The sequence below is a fragment of the Crassostrea angulata genome, chromosome 6 (genome assembly GCF_025612915.1).
Source record: "Crassostrea angulata isolate pt1a10 chromosome 6, ASM2561291v2, whole genome shotgun sequence".
Lineage (NCBI taxonomy): Eukaryota > Metazoa > Mollusca > Bivalvia > Ostreida > Ostreidae > Magallana > Magallana angulata.
Genome location: NC_069116.1, coordinates 7,705,474 through 7,726,111, shown reverse-complemented (window position 1 = coordinate 7,726,111; position 20,638 = coordinate 7,705,474). Strand labels below are relative to the sequence as shown.

The 20,638-nt window shown below is 32.5% G+C and overlaps 1 protein-coding gene and 1 long non-coding RNA gene across 4 annotated transcripts in view; one reads left to right on the top strand and one right to left on the bottom strand.

Annotated features, from left to right (window-relative positions):
* Window positions 1–3,568: 3,568 nt before the first annotated feature.
* Window positions 3,569–8,953, bottom strand: LOC128189949 (uncharacterized). The gene is made up of 3 exons (XR_008244302.1): window positions 8,863–8,953; window positions 8,518–8,657; window positions 3,569–4,689 (listed from the first exon to the last, which is right to left on the bottom strand). It is a non-coding gene; the product is annotated as an uncharacterized LOC128189949 (long non-coding RNA).
* Window positions 8,954–9,039: 86 nt separating this feature from the next.
* Window positions 9,040–20,638, top strand: part of LOC128189948 (uncharacterized) — a 30,667-nt gene continuing 19,068 nt past the window's right edge. Inside the window, exon 1 of one of the 3 annotated variants that reach the window (XM_052861778.1) lies at window positions 9,040–9,171. The gene's annotated coding sequence lies outside the window, so the exon portion shown is untranslated. The remainder of the gene's footprint in view (window positions 9,172–20,638) is intronic. The other 2 variants (XM_052861777.1, XM_052861780.1) reach the window with 2 other exon arrangements.

The window sequence follows — 20,638 nt, the reverse complement described above, 5'->3', positions numbered from 1 at the left end:
GTCCGATTTTGTTTTCATATGATACGATGAAATATCGATATTCTCTGCCAAATCTGCGATCTTGGTGAATCTAGGTTTTTTGTCCCGAGACCGAAAACGGACGAACAAAAGAGGTTTATGAAAATAAAAGCTAGTGTTTTTTATACATATGTTTAGTGTACACTACTGTTAATCATAGCAGATGAAACACCAAAGATAATCAGTTAAACTTGTGAAAGAAATGAATTGTTTGAAGTCTTCTGGTGAGTACCGGAAGTGACGGTTGACAAAAGAAAACTCGTTAAATATATCTTCAATCGATTGTCTATCATTTATAAAAGTTTGTGTCTCAATCACTTACAGTGACTAAAATCTCGCTGGTATCAATTTTGTAAAATAGGCTAAGTACCAAAGATATTTGAAATCTTGCTTGTTTTCAAGTTATCTGTAATATAGTTTACGAGTGTATTGGCTCCTCATTTAAGGGGCCAGCCCCTTTTTCTTGAGTTCAATCGAAAGTTCTCACGAATACTAACATTTTATGTTCTTACACCCATCTAAAATTGTTGTTCATTTTTGAGATACAAATGATTGAATATTTTAGGGGCCAGCCCTATAGATCCTTAATGGGGACAGACTTTGGAGTTTTGATTAGTGGAATTGATTAGAATCATCAATGCAAACATTTTCTTTTCTACATTGCCTAACAAAATATGTCTCCTTCTCTAGATATATTGCATCAAAGTTTAAGTTCTTTGGCCCCTTAAAATCCCTAATTACGTAATAAATGGATGTGAAAATGATTTTACCTGATAAATATTGCTACAATCAACAACTTTGCTTCTATATTGCATTACAAAATTTTGATCGTTTTTAAGTTATTTGCAATAGAGTTTACGAGTGTCTTGGCCCCTAATTTAAGGGGCCAGCCCCTTTTTCTTGATTTGGTTGGAAAGAACGTTTAATTATCTACTATTTTTGTTATATATGTCTTAACAAAATATCAACTGATAAAAAGATACAGATCAAAACGTATGAAGAATTTGAATGAAAATTCGTACCCAATTTTCGTGCCTAGGCGAGCTCCAAAAAATGGCGCCACTGGCGTAAAACAAAATAATAGTGCACAACTTCAGACTATAGACTACCTATCCTGAAAATTTCATAGTCATATCTCTGATAGTTTCTGAGATCAGCTCTGCACAAAATAGGTCGTAAAAATGTACAAAATGGCCGATAAATCGGTACCGGAAGTGCCGACAGGAAAAATCTCAAAAACGTATGAAGTTTACATCAAGACTCATCTTCTCTGAAAAAATGGTCGAAATCGGTCGAATAGTTTTCGAGAAATCTCGTGCACAAAATTTGTGGGAAAAAATAATAATAACTAGATACGATCTCGTTACGAGTAACGAGTAGGTCTTCCGTTCAATTTTTAAACGATACGATTAAAATATCAATAAAATTTCTGAATTCCACCTCAAACACTCCCTTTCAGATAATGTATACGATTGTCAATATCCTTTAAAATGCATAACAAAGTGTTTTGCTTTTTCACATTTTGCATATTAAAGATTTAAGAGTTTAGTCTCCTAAAATCAATAATTACGTCATCAATGGGTGTGGCAATGCGTTTTACAAACTGATATAGTTATGATCAACAACTTTGTTTCTGTAATGCATAATAAAATCTTTATGGTTTTTAAGGTATATGAAAAAGACTTTACGAGTGGCTTGGCCCCTAATTTAAGGGTCCAGCCCCTTTTTCTTGAATTCGGTCGAAAGGTCTCACAAATTCTAGCATTTTTTGTTATTACACGTATCTAAAATTGTTGATCATATTTGAGATACAAATGATTGAATATTTAAGGGGCCAGCCCTCTAGATCCTTAATGGGGACATACATTGGTGTTTTGATTGATGGAAACGATTAGAATTATCAACGCAAGCATTTTCTCTTTTACAAAGCTTAACAAAATATGTCTCCTTCTCTAGATATATTGTCTCAAAGTTTAAGTACTTTGGCCCCTAAAAATCCCTAATTACGTAATAAATGGGCGTGGCAATGATTTTTCCTGATAGATATTGTTACGATCAACAACTTTGCTTCTATAATGCATTACGAAATCTTTATCATTTTTAAGTTATATGTAATAGAGTTAACGAGTGTCTTGGCCCCTAATTTAAGGGGCCAGCCCCATATTCTTGAATTCAATCGAAAGGTCTTACAAATTCTAACATTTTTTGTTCTTACATCTATTAAAAATTGTTTATCATTTTTGAGATACAAATGTTTGAATATTTAAGGGGCCAGCCCTCTAGATCCCTAATGGGGACGGAAATTCGTGTTGTGATAAGTGAAATCGATTTAAATCATAAATTCAAACATTTTCTCTTCTACGGTGTCTAACAAAATATTTTTACTTTTCTAGTTATATTGCGTCAAAGTTTAAATACTCTGGCCCCTAAAAATCCCTAATTACGTAATAAATGGGCGTGGCAATGATTTTTTCTAAAAGATATTGGTACGATCAACAACTTTGCTTCTATAATGCATTACAAAATCTTTATCGTTTTTAAGTTATTTGTATTAGAGTTTATAAGTGTTTTGGCCCCTAAATAAAGGGGCCAGCCCCTTTTTCTTAAATTTGTTGGAAAGAACTTTTGATTATTTACCACTTTTGTTATATATGTCTTAACAAAATATTAACTGATAAAAAGATACAGATCAAAATGTATGAAGTTTTTGATGCAAAATTCGTATCCAATTTTCGAGCCTAGGCGAGCTCAAAGGAATGGCGCCAATGGCGCAAAAAAAATACGTTCTGCACATCTTCAAACTATGGTCTACCTATCCTGAAAATTTCATATTTATATCTCTTATAGTCTCTGAGTTTATGTCTGCACAAAATGGGTCGTAAAAACTTACAAAATCGGCCGTAAATCGGAACCGGAAGTGACGATTTCAAAATTTCAAAAAACTTCTAGAATTATGACCACTGGGAATCATCTGTGAAAAAATGGTCGAAATCGGCCGAATAGTTTTTGAGATATCGCGTGCACAAATTTTGTGGAAAAAAATAATAATAATAATAATAAGAAACAGTACGAAAACAATAAGGTCTTCCGTTGGAAACGGAAGACCTTAATAATAATAAGAAATCGTACGAAAACTATAAGGTCTTCCGTTGGAAACGGAAGACCTTAATAAGAAATCGTACGAAAACTATAAGGTCTTCCGTTGGAAACGGAAGACCTTAATAATAATACGAAAATTGAAAAAGAAACAATAGAATAATAGAAGGGTCTTCCGCTGAAGACGGAAGACCCTAATAAGAAAAGTGAAAAAGAAACAATAGAATAATTGTAGGGTCTTCCGCTGAAGACGGAAGACCCTAATTACGCACATTTTTTGGACTTTTTCGACAAGAATGTCGAGAAACTCCCATATGAATCATGTTAAATAATATCTAAAGATATAATTAATTTATTCAAACTATGTATCAGTAATAGAAATATTTCTCGATTTTTGTATGGATCCAAGCAATATCGAACTCTAGTCTCGTTCAACCAAACGTTCGGCTGACACCGTAAATCTCCGACAAGCAAGAGAGACTCTCTGCTTGTCGGAGATTTACGGAGACAGACGAGCGTCGAGTTGAACGAGACTATATTGAACTCTGGCGTAGGAATACATACGACTACAAAAAGTATCTAAATTGTTCGTACCATTTAAAATCTGACTATTTTCAAGGTATTTATAAATAAGTTTTCTTGAAAACAATGCTTTAGCATACATTACATCGAATTTATCAATTATTTTCAAGAACTAAGTCTTGTCAGCAGCGATGATTTGTGCTGAGGTCCAACCACTGTTTCACTTTCGGTTTGTCTGAGTAACTGCATAGGAGAGTTGATTAAAATCAACTCCAAAAAAACGACTTGAAATTTTTTTCCATCGTGTTCAGTATTTTTGTACTACTCATGAATGTATAAACTTTCAGAAAATTACAAAAATCTCCATTAAATAAATCTAATTATTTCATTAAAATTAATAATTACGTATAACCTATCACATAAATACATCGCAACGTGTTACGGGGTCAGCCTTCTATACTATTACGCATGCGTATTTACTGTAAACAAAACACATGTAGGGCTCGCGAAGATTCTCCTGAACATGTTTGTTGATAAAAATATGGCTTTTCTACTTCTCCCAGGTAATAGTTGTTCAAAGATTTTAAAATAACCACAATTATTATTTTATTTGGTTTATTCCAAAGATATGAAAAAAGGAAACAGCAATAAATAGGAGAAAAAAATGACAAGGGACGTAACTGAATTCCCATAGAACAATTTTAAGAATAATTCCATTTCAATACTAATTAGAAAATATAGAAACTACTACACAAAAGAGCCAAAGACTACAAAAAATCGTCAAGTTCCTCGGAAAATCAGCTTTAAGATGAAATGAATAAACTAAGCAAATTTCAGAGATACTATTAAATATTAAATATATTAAACAATTGAACCACAGAATTCCGTAAAAGAATACAAAATCCTCCATGTCATGTCATCATTGTAGAAAACCTGGTCACTTAAAAAAAGATTGTCCCATGTTGCATAAGTCTTTGATCCAACTTGTATTCTGCTGCTCATTTAAACGTCCACGGTAGTCAAGGAACGGTCCATGACTCCGAGAAGAATGAACTAGAAAAGAAGAAATATGAAAACGTCATCAACCGTAATTACCAAATAAGTACTGGAATTTATGTTGAAGGAAAAATTAAAGGGTATCATATATTTACTATAGATACTGGAGCTTCCGGAACAATTTTGTCAAAACCAATCTTCGAAAAAATGGAGAAGAAACCTAAACTACATAAGTCTACAGAAATTTTGAATGTTTATAGAAGAGAAATACAAGTGCTCGTTGAAGCAAAATTTAGACTGAAAGTCGGAGATTTCCTAACTGATCTGCACATCATAATACATGTAGCAGAAATAAATGACGAAAACAATACTACTACACCCGTGTGATTACTTAACCTTACCAGTAGAGAACTGTATACCTACCAAGATGCTATTATTTGTGATAAATTCATACACAGGTGAAGTAAAGAATTCAGACTTTTCTACTTTGTTGATCAGGGATGTTACTGAAATTGATACGAGAGAATACAAAGAATTTCCAGAGCAAATGAAAGACTTTTAAAACAATGCTGTTGACAACACGTATTTGATGACTCGTCCAAAGAGAAAATGTATTACCTACTTTGTGAATACAGTGATGCTTTCTCTAAGGATGGCTTAGAATAAAATAGATACTTTGATAGCAAACCCATAAAATTGCAAATTGCCGACAAGAAGAGTGTCTCTCGCATATGCTGACTCAGAATAACAATAAACAAAAGATATGTGAAAACAGGTTATTATTCAGAAGTCTAATTCTCCATGGATATCTCCTTTGAATCTAGTCATGAAGAAAAAGTCAGACGATGCATTGATTGTCGAAAGGTGAATGATCCTAGGTTATATGATAAAGATGGTATTGAACCAAATCCTGAAAATATTTGCAAGATTTTGGAATGGCCTATACCGAAAAATGTTACTGAAGTACGTCAAATGTTATGAATGGCTTCGTGTTGAAAATTGAAAAAATGCTTTGCTATTGGTATCAAACGGTTGTTTTGAAACCAGGCACATTAATATACAAATAAGAGATTTGATACCTGACCAAAAGACAATAAATTTTAAATCCTCAGTAGGATCAACATCATGCTTTCCATCGCTTGATAATTTGATAAAATGACTGACGCTTCTAATTAAAAGAAAGAGAAATCCGAGTCAGCTTGGGCACTACATGATTAGATAGGTGATGACTCATCTGATTCAAATATTTGTAAAAAGTACTGTGAAGATTTTACAGGTGTAAAAGAGAGGAAATACGTTTTTGTTTCTAATGTTGAAGGAACGCCTGGAATATTTTTGAATATCAATGTTGCTAGTTTTTTTTCTCTTTGTCCACACTCTACACAGAATTCTGTACATTTTTTTAGTTCTAATGTCACATTGCGTTCCCATATCTTTCATAATTCTGTCTTCAATATATTCAAACTGAATCCCAAAATCAGATGGTTTTTAGCTCACCTGAGCTGAAAGCTCAAGTGAGCTATTCTGATAACATTTTATTCGTCGTCCGTCCGTCTGTCTGTCCGTCTGTAAACTTTTTACATTTGAACTTCTTCTCTAAAACCGCTTATCCAATTTCAACCAAATTTCGCACAAAGCATCCTTATGGGAGGGCAAATATAAATTGCAGAAATAAAAGTCCGATCTGTATTCAAAGCGGAGAAAACCTTGAAACTGTAGAAAAAGGGGGTGCATTTTTAAAAATCTTCTCCCCAAGAACTACTGAGTCAAATTCAACGTAGTTTAGCATAAATTATCCTCATGTGAAGGAAAATATATATTGCAAAAATTAAGGGCTAATTCTGTTTCAAATCTGAGTTATTACGAAAATAATAAAGGAAAGGCGTGTTTCAATCAGTTTAATAGCTTCGGGTTCGGCATCCAGTAAAATGGGTAGGCAAGACTTGGCCTGGGCAACACAAAAGACTGGCAGTTATAAATCTGCCAATCACATTAAAATTTCAGGATATTTGATGGACCAGTATATTTGTATTCGCTGTAAATATTGCTGCAAAATAATGCGTATATGGAATTGACGATTGCTGATCGGTCCAGGCTTTTATTTTGCCACCACCCGGGTTTGCATACCCATTTTACCAAGACTCGTATTCCATACTTCTAAAACGAGGTTCTTTGTTTAAAGCAGCCATGACATTATACGAAAAAGGGTCGATCTGACTATGATGAATTTGCTTGTTGTGCAACACAGTTCGCGTATGAAGGGACAGTTTTGAAGCATGCAAAATATATTGATGCCGATTTTGTGAAGTAAACACAAATTAAGCAAAATAAATAAAACAGTTTCCATCGTTCTGATACATTTCTGTTGCGGGGATAAAGTGATTATCGCTATTCCTAAGAAAATATCACAGCGGAAAATTATCCTGGTTTGTACGCGGGTTTGAAGTAAATAACAGTCATTTAATTATAATGGAGAAGACAAATAAAATTTTTGAATGTTTTTAATTTGAGGAATTGAGCACATTGAGATACAATTTTCTTCCTCATATCTATACATGTAGGATTTTTAAAATAAAAAACAATTACTATTATATTTGTTTTTTAAATACAATAATTAGTAAATAGTTGATGAAAAAATGTACCTAAATGCTCTCATATATTTTGATCGCTTTACAAAGTGTGGGGGGGGGACGAAAATATAGGAAATTGGAAGTTAACAACTTAACAGTGTACCCCTACCAAATGTTTAGTTTTATATCTTGGGTACGATTTTAATATTCTGGTAAAAAAATAGTATTTCATGAAGGTACAATGTCAAAGATTACGTATATGCAAAAATAAGTGTAAAATTCGAATACTTTACAATATTTATTTTTTGTTATTCTACCGAGGGACCATATGGCACAATATCTTTTGAACGCCCATTGTTGCTCAGGTGAGCGATGTGGCCCCATGGACTTCTTGTTTGATGAGCCTAGCACATCAATATCATTGTCAATTCAGCATTGTAAAGAATATTTTCAAGTAGCTATGAAATTAAGAATGATATAAGGGCTTTTATTTAGTGCACAGATTCAATGTCCATGAATTTAATTATTTCCATGTTAGTTTTTAATACTACTTACTTTCGATTTTACCCTTTCTTTTATTTTTTTCATTTGTTTTCCTTTTCTTTGGAGTTTTGCTGTTTAGGAAAATAGTAGTAACTGTTCCCTTTTTCAGTTTTTTTTTTTTGGTTTGAAATTCGTCAGGTTCATTCTAATTACCATGCATAAGGCGTACATTTCATGAATCCATCCATCATGTCTTTATAACATGCTTTTTATGCAGATTTTTCTTTTTTCTTATTATCCATCGATAATAATTTTTTTTCTCCTAACCTTTTCTCAAGGAATTTTTCCTAAATCGTTACTCACTGTTCTATTACACCTAAGTATCTTTTCTAGATTGAAATATTACATCGGTATACTAAATGTTAAACCCGATCAGAGAATTGGTTTGTTGAAAATTAATCACTCGGTAAGGTAGTCCATTGGGCAATCGTTTTGCGCATTCTCGTTGTTTAAAAACTATGTTTTGATGCTGAAACATTAAAACAAAACATTATGTACATTAATTTTTTTAATGAAAAATGTTACTTGTATTTATTAAACGAGTTTACCATTGGATGGTATTGGTGAAGGTTGTCATTGGGAAATTATGACGTCATGAATAACTCAACAGAAGGAGATCAGACTCCGGGGCCATAAAACTTAGACAAGCTAACTTTTGATCTAAGTCTCGCTTTTCTAATATATATATTTCATTAGTCAAAAAAGGGAAAAACTCTTTTATTTGTTTTTTATTTCCTTTATCATATAGAAATTGATATATCATTGTACTTACCAAATATTGAAGCTCCGGTACATCCTATCAAACACGGCTATTGTTATGAAGCATCATTGAAAGAATGTATATATCCTTAATTTCATAAATCCGTAGGCATCCTTCATTTACTAGATCTTGATCTGAATGGGTGGTTACTTCTTTAAAATATATTTTCAAGGCCATGAACATTTACTAAAAGTACATGGTCACTGAACACTTTATGAAAATGGAAAGAATTGTTTTAAAAACTTTATATCTTTCTGTAGATTTTTTCAATCTTTAGCATCCTAGATTATGTTTAGCATTATCCTTCTATAACGTTTGTACAATCTTAAGCTTTATATTATGATAATTCATACGCACACAAATTCTTATCTTCAACGTTACAACATGGCTTCCACAGTAACTCGAAAATTGACAGCAATGATAAATAAAGTCATTTACATATTTTTTTAATGCATGACAAATTTACACAAATTTGAATAAGATATCCGTATTTCGCATTTACAAGGTAGGATAATGGTTTTATTTGACCCGTGTATCTATTCACCCGGCGCCATATCTGAGGTCATTACAGCGTGACGAGGCACTTTCCAGCGTGTTTACGTTCTGCGTTCTGCATTGCTATGGTTGCAGTTGGCGACAGATCAGGAAGTATCTATCAGATTAAAGGTAAGCGGTAGTTTTATATATTACACAAATATTGACCGGGACTGAGACCAACATTAAAAAATAAGTTACCTGTAGGTGTCCATTATTTTAAAAAAAATGGATAAAAGACTGTCTGTTCTTAAAAATAATTGACAAAGACAGGTAAAACTGTTAACTTATTAGACAGCTACAGGTAAGTTGAAAACAAGAATAGAAACATCATATTTGCAAATGTACTAGCTGATACAGTAAAAAAAAAACACTTAAAACTAGTATATATTATCCAGTATATAATAAACATTAATCCCCTTTATTATATTATTTACTTATACCAACAAACCACATCAGATATGATCATAACGTAGACTGAGACAAATTCCACTGTTCTTTATAAAAATCATATTCTTCACATATGTAATAGTTAATTCTCGATCATCCGGACTACATTCTCCCTGGAGAAAGTTCGTGAAACTAAATCTTGACCGTCAACCTCCTCAACACCCCTGGAGAATATCTGCATCTGAGCTGGTCAATTCATATTTTGTTTTGGTTGGCTTAATCACGTTAAAATTTGGTTAACTGATACTGTCCATTCTAAAAACAAATGAGGTAATGTTTTTAGTCCGATGTTGGACTTAAACTGTAAATTTGTGGGTAGAGATCTTATCTTCGCCCTTTGGGTGTTGATTAGATAATTCTCTCACACAATAGACAGTTTTCTGCTTATATCCTTTACCTAGTTATGTAAATAAGTTTGTGTAATGTTATTGTTGCGAAATATATATATATGTTATTATACACAGCTCTATACAGTATAGTTCTATTTTATGCACTTAGTTATTAACTCTGTTTAGGTATGATAAAGGCAAATAATAACGTATAAAGTTAGCATGCATTACATCACTAAATACCTCTAAAAATAATTTAGTTGAAATTGGAGCGAAGCATTGTTTGCATTCACATTAAATTTAGTTCTGTTACATATGTATGTAACATATAACGCCTGTATTAAATAGGGAACAATGCAAGTTTTTAGAACTTGTGTCTTTTCTTTTTGACAGAGTTGAAATATAAACTAAAGCAAAGCTCGTTAAAAAGCAATGAGAAGGTCTTCCGTTCCACTGTCGAAAATGGATTGTCAATATGATGATAGTCAAGATGTAATTACTATTGATAGATTAGTAAATGAATAACGTAGTGTGATATGATAAGGAATCATAAATTATGATAAAAAATCATTCTCTGAATATAAAAAAGTGATAAGTTTGGTTGGGGCGTAATATACATCATACTCAAAAAATGATTCCTTATTCTTTAATTAGGGTCTTCCGTTGGAAACGGAAGACCTTATTGTTTTTGCTTTGTTTCTTTTCCTCTATTATTATTTTTAATTTTTTTTTCTGTCACGTTTTCTCAAAAACGCTTCAGCCGATTTTTATGAAACTTTCAGATCTTATTTATGACAAAATTTGTAAGAAAATTACACGAGATTTTGTTGGTCGTCACTTCCGGTACCGAAATATTAAAGATTTTATGTTTTTGCTTGTTCACGATTTTTCTCAAAAAGTATTCAAAATAGGACTTTCAAATTTTCAGAGAAGGTAGAGAGTGAACGGCCGCAGTGCCCTTCGCATATCCGAACGTCCGCCGTCACTTCCGGTCGTCACTGGAAGGAAATGAAAAACCTTAATTTTTCAATTATTTGGATTCGAATTTTCTTTATTTTTTTCGTTCGATAGAGACGCTCTGAAAACTTCTGAATATGATATTCGTTTTAAAATCGATCCACGCATTCTTGAGATTTTGGACTCCAAAATTCTGAAGCGAGGGCCCGCGTAGCTCAGTCGTTAAAGTGTTGGACTTGTGCCCAGGCGACCCGGGTTCAGTCCCTGAGTGCCGAATCTTTTTTCTCTCTTATTTGTGTTTTGATTAATGGTTTTAACGTATGTAACAAAGTAGTGCGAAGCGTAATGTGTGCGCAAAAATTAGAATTCGCCGAATGCCTGTTACTATACATGCAATCTTCATTAATATAGATCATAATTATTTTAGAAGTATGAACCCTTTAAATTCTGAGATTAAAAGTCAACTATAGATATATATACGTAATACAACGTACAAATTTAGTGGTTAAAAGCAGGGGGCTAGAGTCGGTGGAATCTGTGATAATTTTAAGGCTTTCACGTTTTCGTTGGAAACACATGCAAATGGTCCACGTATTGCAGTCCTTTTTTAAAGGACAGCAACTTGTATATTGATTTCCTGAACATTATAAAACACTATGTAATCTCTCTCTCTCTCTCTCTCTCTCTCTCTCTCTCTCTCTCTCTCTCTCTCTCTCTCTCTCTCTCTCTCTCTAAAGTACAAATGTTTTAGGATTTGAATAAGAACTAGTACAGGTAACATGGAGTAAAGTGGATAGAAGCTAAATGAACATTGGCGTCCAAAAATTATACATATTTTATATCAAGTTACGGGATAATGTCTATGGATTCAAATAATTTTAAATGCATTGTTTAATGATTCTCTTCTTACTGATTGGAAGTCAACGCTAAAAAGTCATTTTTATTACAGACGGTGTACTTTTTCCTTTTTTTGTGCATGTCTATATACTGATACAAATCTGTTGCCTGTCGGGATTAAGAAAAACCTCCGAAGTTTATACACGTAACTATACAAACGAACGGGTGACTGCGACAAGGTTTAAAAACTGACCACCCGTTTATGAGTGTTTGAACCTAAGAATAAATAGATGTAAAAAAAAAAAATCAATAGTTACATCTTTCAAACAACGCTTATACATTGTTCTAACATATGTATTTTATTTAGAAATTGTGTAATATGTGATATTTAGAATTTAATATTCTACGTTTAATATAGAAGTCACCGACCGAGCCCCCCCCCCCCCTCCTAATTCATAAAATCATTTAGTTTTTCTGGCCCGATTTTACTTGATCTTTGATCTTGGGCCTTTAATTTCAACTAATTACCATTCTAGATTACTGTACTAATTACCAGACCAATTCGTTCATTAATAACAGAGTTATGAGGTTTTTGGCATTTGAGTTTCAATTGTCGTGTTTGACACGTACTATAAAAAAATTCTAACTCCCAAGCCTTTCACTCAATCCTAATGAAAATTCGTGAAAATTAACCTCGGACCCCATTCTTATTGTCTGTGAAATATGCAGCGGATTGAACAATTAAGACGAAATTCCTGAGATTAAACGGCGCTTATTTCCTTTACCTGGAAATTAAATTTACACAGTACACCCACCGACCCCCCCCCTTCCTATTCACAAAATCATTTAGTTTTTCTGGCCTGATTTTACTGGATTTGTCATCTTGAACCTTTATTTTCAACCTAGTTCAAGTCTAGATTACTGTATTAATGACCAGACCTATTCGTTCATTTTTAAAAGAGATATGAATTTTTGGGCATTCGAGTTTCGATTGGAGTGCTTGACATGTACTGTAGAAAAAAATTCTAACTCCCGAGCCCCTTACTCAATCCTAATACAATTTTGTGTAAATGTACCTCGGACCCCATTCGTATTCTCTGCCAAATATGCAGCGGATTGAACAATTAAGAAGAAATTCCTGAGATCAAACGGCGAGTATAGTCTGTACGGGGACTTAAAATTTACACAGTACAAGGGATGTAAGCAGCCGCGTAATATTTCTGTTGCATGTATATTTCTTGTTTTCCAATTAGTCTGTATCTACGTTAGCGTGTGAACTACTTATGAATGTTAGAACTGTGGAAATTACTGTCATCAAATTTTTACCGAATAAATTTACGTGTTACTGATTTCGTTATTTCTACATTTATAAAGATTTTATCAATCCTGCTGAAATAAAACAGTCAAACATAATAGTAAACGACACGAACAAATATTCTAAACACTGAAATACATGGGTAAAATGCATCAGTCATTGTTTTAGGACTTTCCCTAATTGTTGTTAACCGAATCCGAGATCCACACCTCAAAATTCTATTTTCGATTTATTTAAGACGAAATTCAAGCTCGGGTCTTTTCACCCCCCCCCTCCAGACACAAACACGCATCAATATTTCAAATGACCTTGCACTGTTACCAAACCTGAATAGTCAGACATCTTACACGTTGTTTTTCATCTCATACAAAAACTCAGCTCCTCTCCCGGGCGGAAACTCCCAAAATTCAAAGACAAATTCGGGAATTATTTCGCGTCAGCCATGTTTTGAGACACCTGCAAAGGCTGTGTGTTCTAATCTCGCCGGAGCCAAGATTTGTTCTTTCTCTCTATTCCTTTCTCTCCTTTTTGTCTAATTTTCTAACTAAAATATTCAACATAAAAGGGTGTTTGACTGTAGTACAAGTTGAAAAACACTCTTTAATTAAGAGTTAGACAAAAACAGTATTTTATCATTAGGGTCTTCCGTCTTCGGCGGACGGAAGACCTCCTCGTTGCTCGCAACGAGATCGTGTCTAGTTATTTCTATAATCACTGTTGAGACTTAAATGCATTTACACCACATAATTCAACACATGTAGACAATACGCACACTTTGTTTGATCAATCCGTCTTGTAATAGTCAGTGAAAATTATTTCGGCAAACACAAGTTTTATGGTGTGAAAAAAGGTATTAAAAGTCTTCTTACGAGCCATATTTTCTGATCGACATTTTTGAGATCATAGCAGCAAACATAATAAACATATTTTAATGACGAAAGAAGGAATAAATTATATTTGGTTGAACGATTGTTTAAACAAAGAGGGAGAGAGAAAAATGTTGCTACACGTTTAATCATTGATCGTATCGACCTCTGATAATTTCTTGTGTGTCTGACTCGGAACCAAATGATGCTAATGTGAGACAAACATATATCGTGAACCGCCGAAGTCTTTTAAACGTTGAAATGTCGAATTTTTTCTTATGTAAATTTCAATAAGAAAAGAAATGGAATACCCTTTATCAAAAAATTTTCAACTTTTATATTACTTGAATTTTTACTGCGCTTAGCCGATCCCTAAGATAAAATAACCGAACTTGTTTTAAAAAAACCCTGGTGTATATAGTTCTTCCTGTCCCTAGCAAATACTGCCATCAGTCTAGCGTAACTAGCACACAGTTTACACGAGTGCCATCAGAAGTATGGTGCAGGTGTTGCATAAAAATTCTCATAGAAAAAAAGAAAAAGAAAAGAACATACTCATACACGTTTAACAATTAAGAGATTTATGTGATAACTAACGAACAATGATAATAAAAGTAATATATTTATTGCTATGATATAAGCAATATTAATTAGCGACGAAAAATTCACTAGAAGAATGACCAATATTTTCGTGAAACAGACTGTGGAGGCAGCTAGCGTAGGAATATGAATATTTCTCATTTACAGTTCTCGCAGAAAGGTGTTTTTTAAAATTAATTTTACGTTAATTTTGTTTTCTTCCAAGTATATAATATACATCGATATTTTAAACATTTGCTGCTATGTTGTATCTGCTGATTACGAATGGAACTATATTTTTCAGCGCAATTGTGTAAAGAGTACCAGACTATAGAAATATATCTTGAAAAGATCATTAGTACTGATCGAATATAATGAAAATAAAAATAAGACTTTTTTGCAAATTACATTTACGAATCAATTGCGTTTGTAACAGGTCAGTGCCGTATAGGTTTTTAGAAGTACCTCGCGTTGTGTTTATTTTTGTTTTGAGACTGAATTTGACCTCAACATTAAGAATTAAACTTTACTAATCTCTAATTACGGTATGAAACGACTTTAATCTCAATATAAATAAACCAAATATAATAAATCAAATTCAAAGTTAATGAAAAACAAGATAAACAACCCTTTACAAATTTATTACGACAAATTAGGAACACACAGGTTAAATACGAATTATGTATAAAAAATCCCTCAGCCCAAACCTAACTTAATATCAGCAAGGACCTCAAATAGACCGACAAGACTGGGAATCAGGAGATAAGTAGCTAGCGATATCAGCTGTCTCCCTCCCACTATCTTGAGAAAAGTAGCTAGTGAAACCAGCCGTCTTCCTCGTCAAATAACGAGTTACAATACTTAAATAGAAAAGAGAACAAAAAACAACTGTCATTAACGTTATTGGCTATGGAATAAAATGGGCGCTACCAAACTAATAGCATAAATAACATCGGGATCGTAATACTACTAGTAAAATAAATATAAACGAAAACCCGATCTACCACACGTTACAACCATAAACATGTACTAACATTCCACATATTTTTTGCACGTAATGCGTGTGGAAAGCTACTGCAATTATAACTGTAACATAACAGGGTATTAAGATTAAATATATGTAAGAAACCAATTCGGTAGCCACACATAGTCATGATTTTTTTTAATTTTACAGTTTAAGAGACTTTAAGAGTATGAAAGCCTAACGCCATTAATTTGTTGCTATGTGGTCCCGTTGCCATGGTAACAGAGTGTAAAGATGTAAAATATGGCATTTAATGCTTATTTGGGAACACACTGTGAGTAATTACAACAATATCGGGTTTCTTGAAATTTATATCAAAATCAATTTATTAAACGACGATTGTGGTTAAATTTGATTTTTTTTTACTGTTTACAATGCGTTAGTAAGGCATTTCTAATGATCAATCAAACAAACTTTGAGTGTCAGTTGTTGAGTTATAAGCAAGATACAGAGCTCTTAATTCTTTGTTATGTAAACAAGGCTTGTGTCATATGCTTATGTTTACGTCAGTTTAATATATCGTAAAAGTTCTTTTTCAGGCTGATTTTTCTATCTGCCGAATAACTTTTAACATACACAGTTATTAGCATTTGACACATTGATCTCAGGTCTAAATCTGGAAAATTCAAAATGTAAAGAAAACATTACTACATAGCAAGAATCCCAGTTAACACAACAACGTTTTCTACAACGTTTTAAAAACGTTGTAGAAATGTTACCATAACATTTTTAAAAACGTTGTTACAACGTGAATCTGTGTGGTTTTTCTTACGTTATAATAACATTTTCTGAAAACATTTCTAAGAAATGTTTACAAAACATTTTTAAAAACGTTATTACAACGTAAATCTGTGTGGTTTTTGTTACGTTATAATAACATTTTTTTCTAAAAACATTTCTAAGAAAAGTTTACAAAATGTTTGAAAGAAACATTTTCTAAACATTGTTTGTTATCATTTAGGGGACTTTTTTAAAAATCATTTTCATTTCCTTATGAAAATTTCTTTCTACTTTCAAAACCTAAGGTTTTTAATACAATAGTTTTAAATGTTAAAGACATGAGCCTTAAACATTTTCATACACAACAAAACAACATCATTTAAAATTTTCCATCTGTATCATCACAGAACGATATAAATCCACAGCATAATCCAATGTCATTAGATATCAAGACTTCACAGAATCCCAATGGTCACAGTTTTACAATTGTCTAAAAAGTTTTCACACATTTCGATTGTTATAGTTGCAACTGATGTGTTTCACATTTCTTAGCCCTGAAACAAAAATAAAAAATAAAACATCTGGTCAGTGGAATTGAATCATCAAAATTGTTTCTCCTGTGATGCATTTAGCAAGTTCAATCAGCAATTGCCTGTAGTTTATATAAAATACATATAGAATGCAGGGAAATAAAATTCAAATACCTATATAGGCTTGATACTCCATGAAAGTCATGTCTTCAGCTAACATCAACACAATGAAACTAAACTTCTCACTCTCGAATGGTACACTGTAGTCAAGCTCTGGGAGCAACCCCTAGTAAAATGGTAAAATATAATAACTGTATTTAAAAGTTAAAAACAACATTGTATTGGAATTACCACAAATGAGTTGCATATTGCTAGCATATGTACACATGTATTGCCAATTAAATAACACAAGCAGTATACAGATATGATATGACTTAGCACAAAGCATTTATATGTACATGTGCATACTACCCAAGTTATTATTCTCCATTGAAAGATAACAAATACTTACATTTACCGAAAATATCCCATTCTAAATCCTTGCTCTTTGTAAAATGGCGTGGGTTTTAAGCTCACCTGAACCGAAGGTTCAAGTGAGCTTTTCTGATCACCCGTTGTCCGTCGTCCGTCCGTCCGTCCGTCCGTCTGTAAACTTTTCACATTTTCAACTTCTTCTTAAAAACCACTGGGCCAAATTTAACCAAATTTGGTACAAAGCATCCTTATGGAAAGGGGGTTATAAATTGTTAAAATAAAGGGCACAGCCCTTTTCAAAAGGGAGATAATTGCGAAACAGTAAGTATAGGGTGCATGTTTTTAAAAATCTTCTTCTCAAGAACCACTGCACCAGAAATATTTACACAAAAGCTTTGATATATAGTGAAGATTCTAAATTGTAAAAATCGTGACCCTCAGACCAAAACTGGGGCCCAAGGCGGGGTTCAAAGTTTAACATAGAAATACATAGGAAAATGTTTAAAAAATCTTCTTCTCAAGAACCACTGCACCAGAAATACCGAAATTTACACAAAAGCTTTTATATATAGTGAAGATTCTAAATTGTAAAAATCGTGACCCTCAGACCAAAACTGGGGCCCCAGGCGGGGTTCAAAGTTTAACATAGAAATACATAGGAAAATGTTTAAAAAATCTTCTTCTCAAGAACCACTGCACCAGAAATGCCAATATTTACAAAAAAACTTGTATATATAGTGAAGATTCTAAATTGTAAAAATCGTGACCCTCTGACCAAAACTGGGGCCCCATGTGGGGTTCAAAGTTTAACATAGAAATACCTTAGGAAAATGTTTAAAAAATCTTCTTCTCAAGAACCACTGCACCAGAAATGCCAATATTTACACAAAAGCTTGTATACATAGTGAAGATTCTAAATTGTAAAAATCGTGACCCTCGGACCAGAACTGGGGCCCCATGCAGGGTTCAAAGTTTAACATAGAAATACATAAGAAAATGTTTAAAAAATCTTCTTCTCAAGAACCACTGCACCAGAAATGCCAATATTTACACAAAAGCTTGTATATATAGTGAAGATTCTAAATTGTAAAAATCGTGACCCTCGGACCAAAACTGGGGCCCCATGCGGGGTTCAAAGTTTAACATAGAAATACCTTAGGAAAATGTTTAAAAAATCTTCTTCTCAAGAACCACTGCACTAGAAATGCCAATATTAACACAAAAGCTTGTATGTATAATGAAGATTCTAAATTGTAGAAATCGTGACCCTCGGACCAAAACTGGGGCCCCAGGCGGGGTTCAAAGTTTAACATAGAAATACATAGGAAAATGTTTAAAAAATCTTTTTCTCAAGAACCATTGCACCAGAAATGCCAATATTTACACAAAAGCTTTTATATATAGTGAAGATTCTAAATTGTAAAAATAGTGACCCTCGGACCAAAACTGGGGCCCCAGGCGGGGTTTAAAGTTTAACATAGAACTACATATGAAAAATGTTTAAAAATTTTCTTCTCAAGAAATGTAATGTTACAAGGAACTGCTGTTCAGGTGAGCAATGTGGCCCATGGGCCTCTTGTTCAAAAATTCTGACCCCCTTATAGATAACAAATAGCGCGGAAACTGTATAACTGGGATCGACTGCTTTCACCCTGGACATGGCATCCCGCTGTGACATTCAATTAATTCGCAATAAATTTAAATTTAAAGGGAAAACCCAATGCCCTTCACTCTAAGTATTTTCATATATTTTCCACAGTAATCAAACTTTCTTTTTAATATTTAAATTAAAAAAATACAACAAACAGTATAAATATGAAAATTAATCTTGTTTTTTTAATAATGATATTTTATATACAGTGTTCTAAAATGTAATTATTGCTTAACTTTTATTTTGTCCGTAGCATGCCTAACTGAGGTATGCCAATCTTTAGCATTTAAAAGAGAAAAAACAATTCGATTATTTTGATGTTTTAAAAACGTTCTGTAAACATTGCCGGGTAATGTTTTTATTATGCTGTCTTATAACAATTTCATTCTATATGATAAGCAGTTTTCTGACGATAAAGAAATATACATCTGAAATACCAATACAATGAAAGCAATTTTGGTCAGACATTTGTATTTGACAGTGTTATAAAAATCACAAATAAAACATTTTTAAAACAAAGTTTAGAAATGTTTTTCTGCTATATAACCATAACATTTTTGATAATGTTTTTACAACGTTGTCAAAACTAAACGGAAATGTTTTTAAAATGTTGTATTGATAATGTTTTCTTATAATATCCTCACAACAAAAATAAAATGTTTTTATGAAAACTTTCATGGAAATCAACCTTACAACCAGAATAAAATGCAAGAAAACGTTTTGTGCTACCTGGGATTATGAGCTCTGTATCTCACTCATTACTCAACGACTGACGCTTACTTTTGGTGGACTATTAGAAATGCTTTACTGATGTACTGTAAACATTAAAATGGAAAAATAAATTTTGACTTAAATCGTGATCCTGTTACTTTAATTCATTTATATAAAGTTTTTCCTAGTTCCCACTAAGACTAATGAGAGCCAAGCTAACTATGCGTAATAAGATGGGTCTCCACTCTAGTGAAGTTATCATTAATAACAAGTATTCCTTTTTAAGGAATGATCGGCATGTCTTTGACTTTAAATTTTCAAATTTTGTTTTTTCATTTTCAATGTTTATACTGATAAATATAGAAGTGTATAATGCTATTTCAAAGTTTGAAAGTCAAATATCAAGTTATAAGCAAGATACATGGTTCATAATTCTTTGTTTTGTAAACAAAGTTTGAATATTGTCATTTTTTACATAATTATGTGTTATATTGGAGTAAGTTTCAATCAAATGTATATTTCTTTTGTTGATAATAGTATTTACGAAGATATTGAATTAGTTTAAATTATTTTTACATGTCATTTTGTCTATGAAATGGTTATTCTCTACATTACATTTTTGTAAACAACTATAAGACTCGAGCTTTGTTTACATAACAACCAATTCTTACCTCTGTATCTCGCTTGTAACTTGACTTTAACATTAAATATTTTGGTCAATCATTTAAAATGCACCATTTAACCATTTTATGCATAAAAAACAAAAATAAAATTTTTGATCTCAAATCATGTCCAAGTCCCTTGAATGTAATACGAAAGCATTACGATACATGAAATAAACTACATATAGCACTGTTTTGTTGATTTCCAAAATTGCAAGGCATGAACAAGATTTACTTTTGGTAGACAAATCATACTTCAGATAAATATTCCTCCGCATATGTGAAGAAAAACGCCAATTGAATGATTATGTAACTGCATGAATATTTTATTTTCATGGCAAACGGATAAAAGTAAAGTTTTTAGTAATTTTTTTTTTTTTTTTTTTTTTTTTTTTTTTTTTTTTTTTTTTTTTTTTTTTTTTTTTTACCATTTATTGATTCCTTATAAACAAGTATATAATAACATATCAGAAAATAGCATATGGTGAAAACAG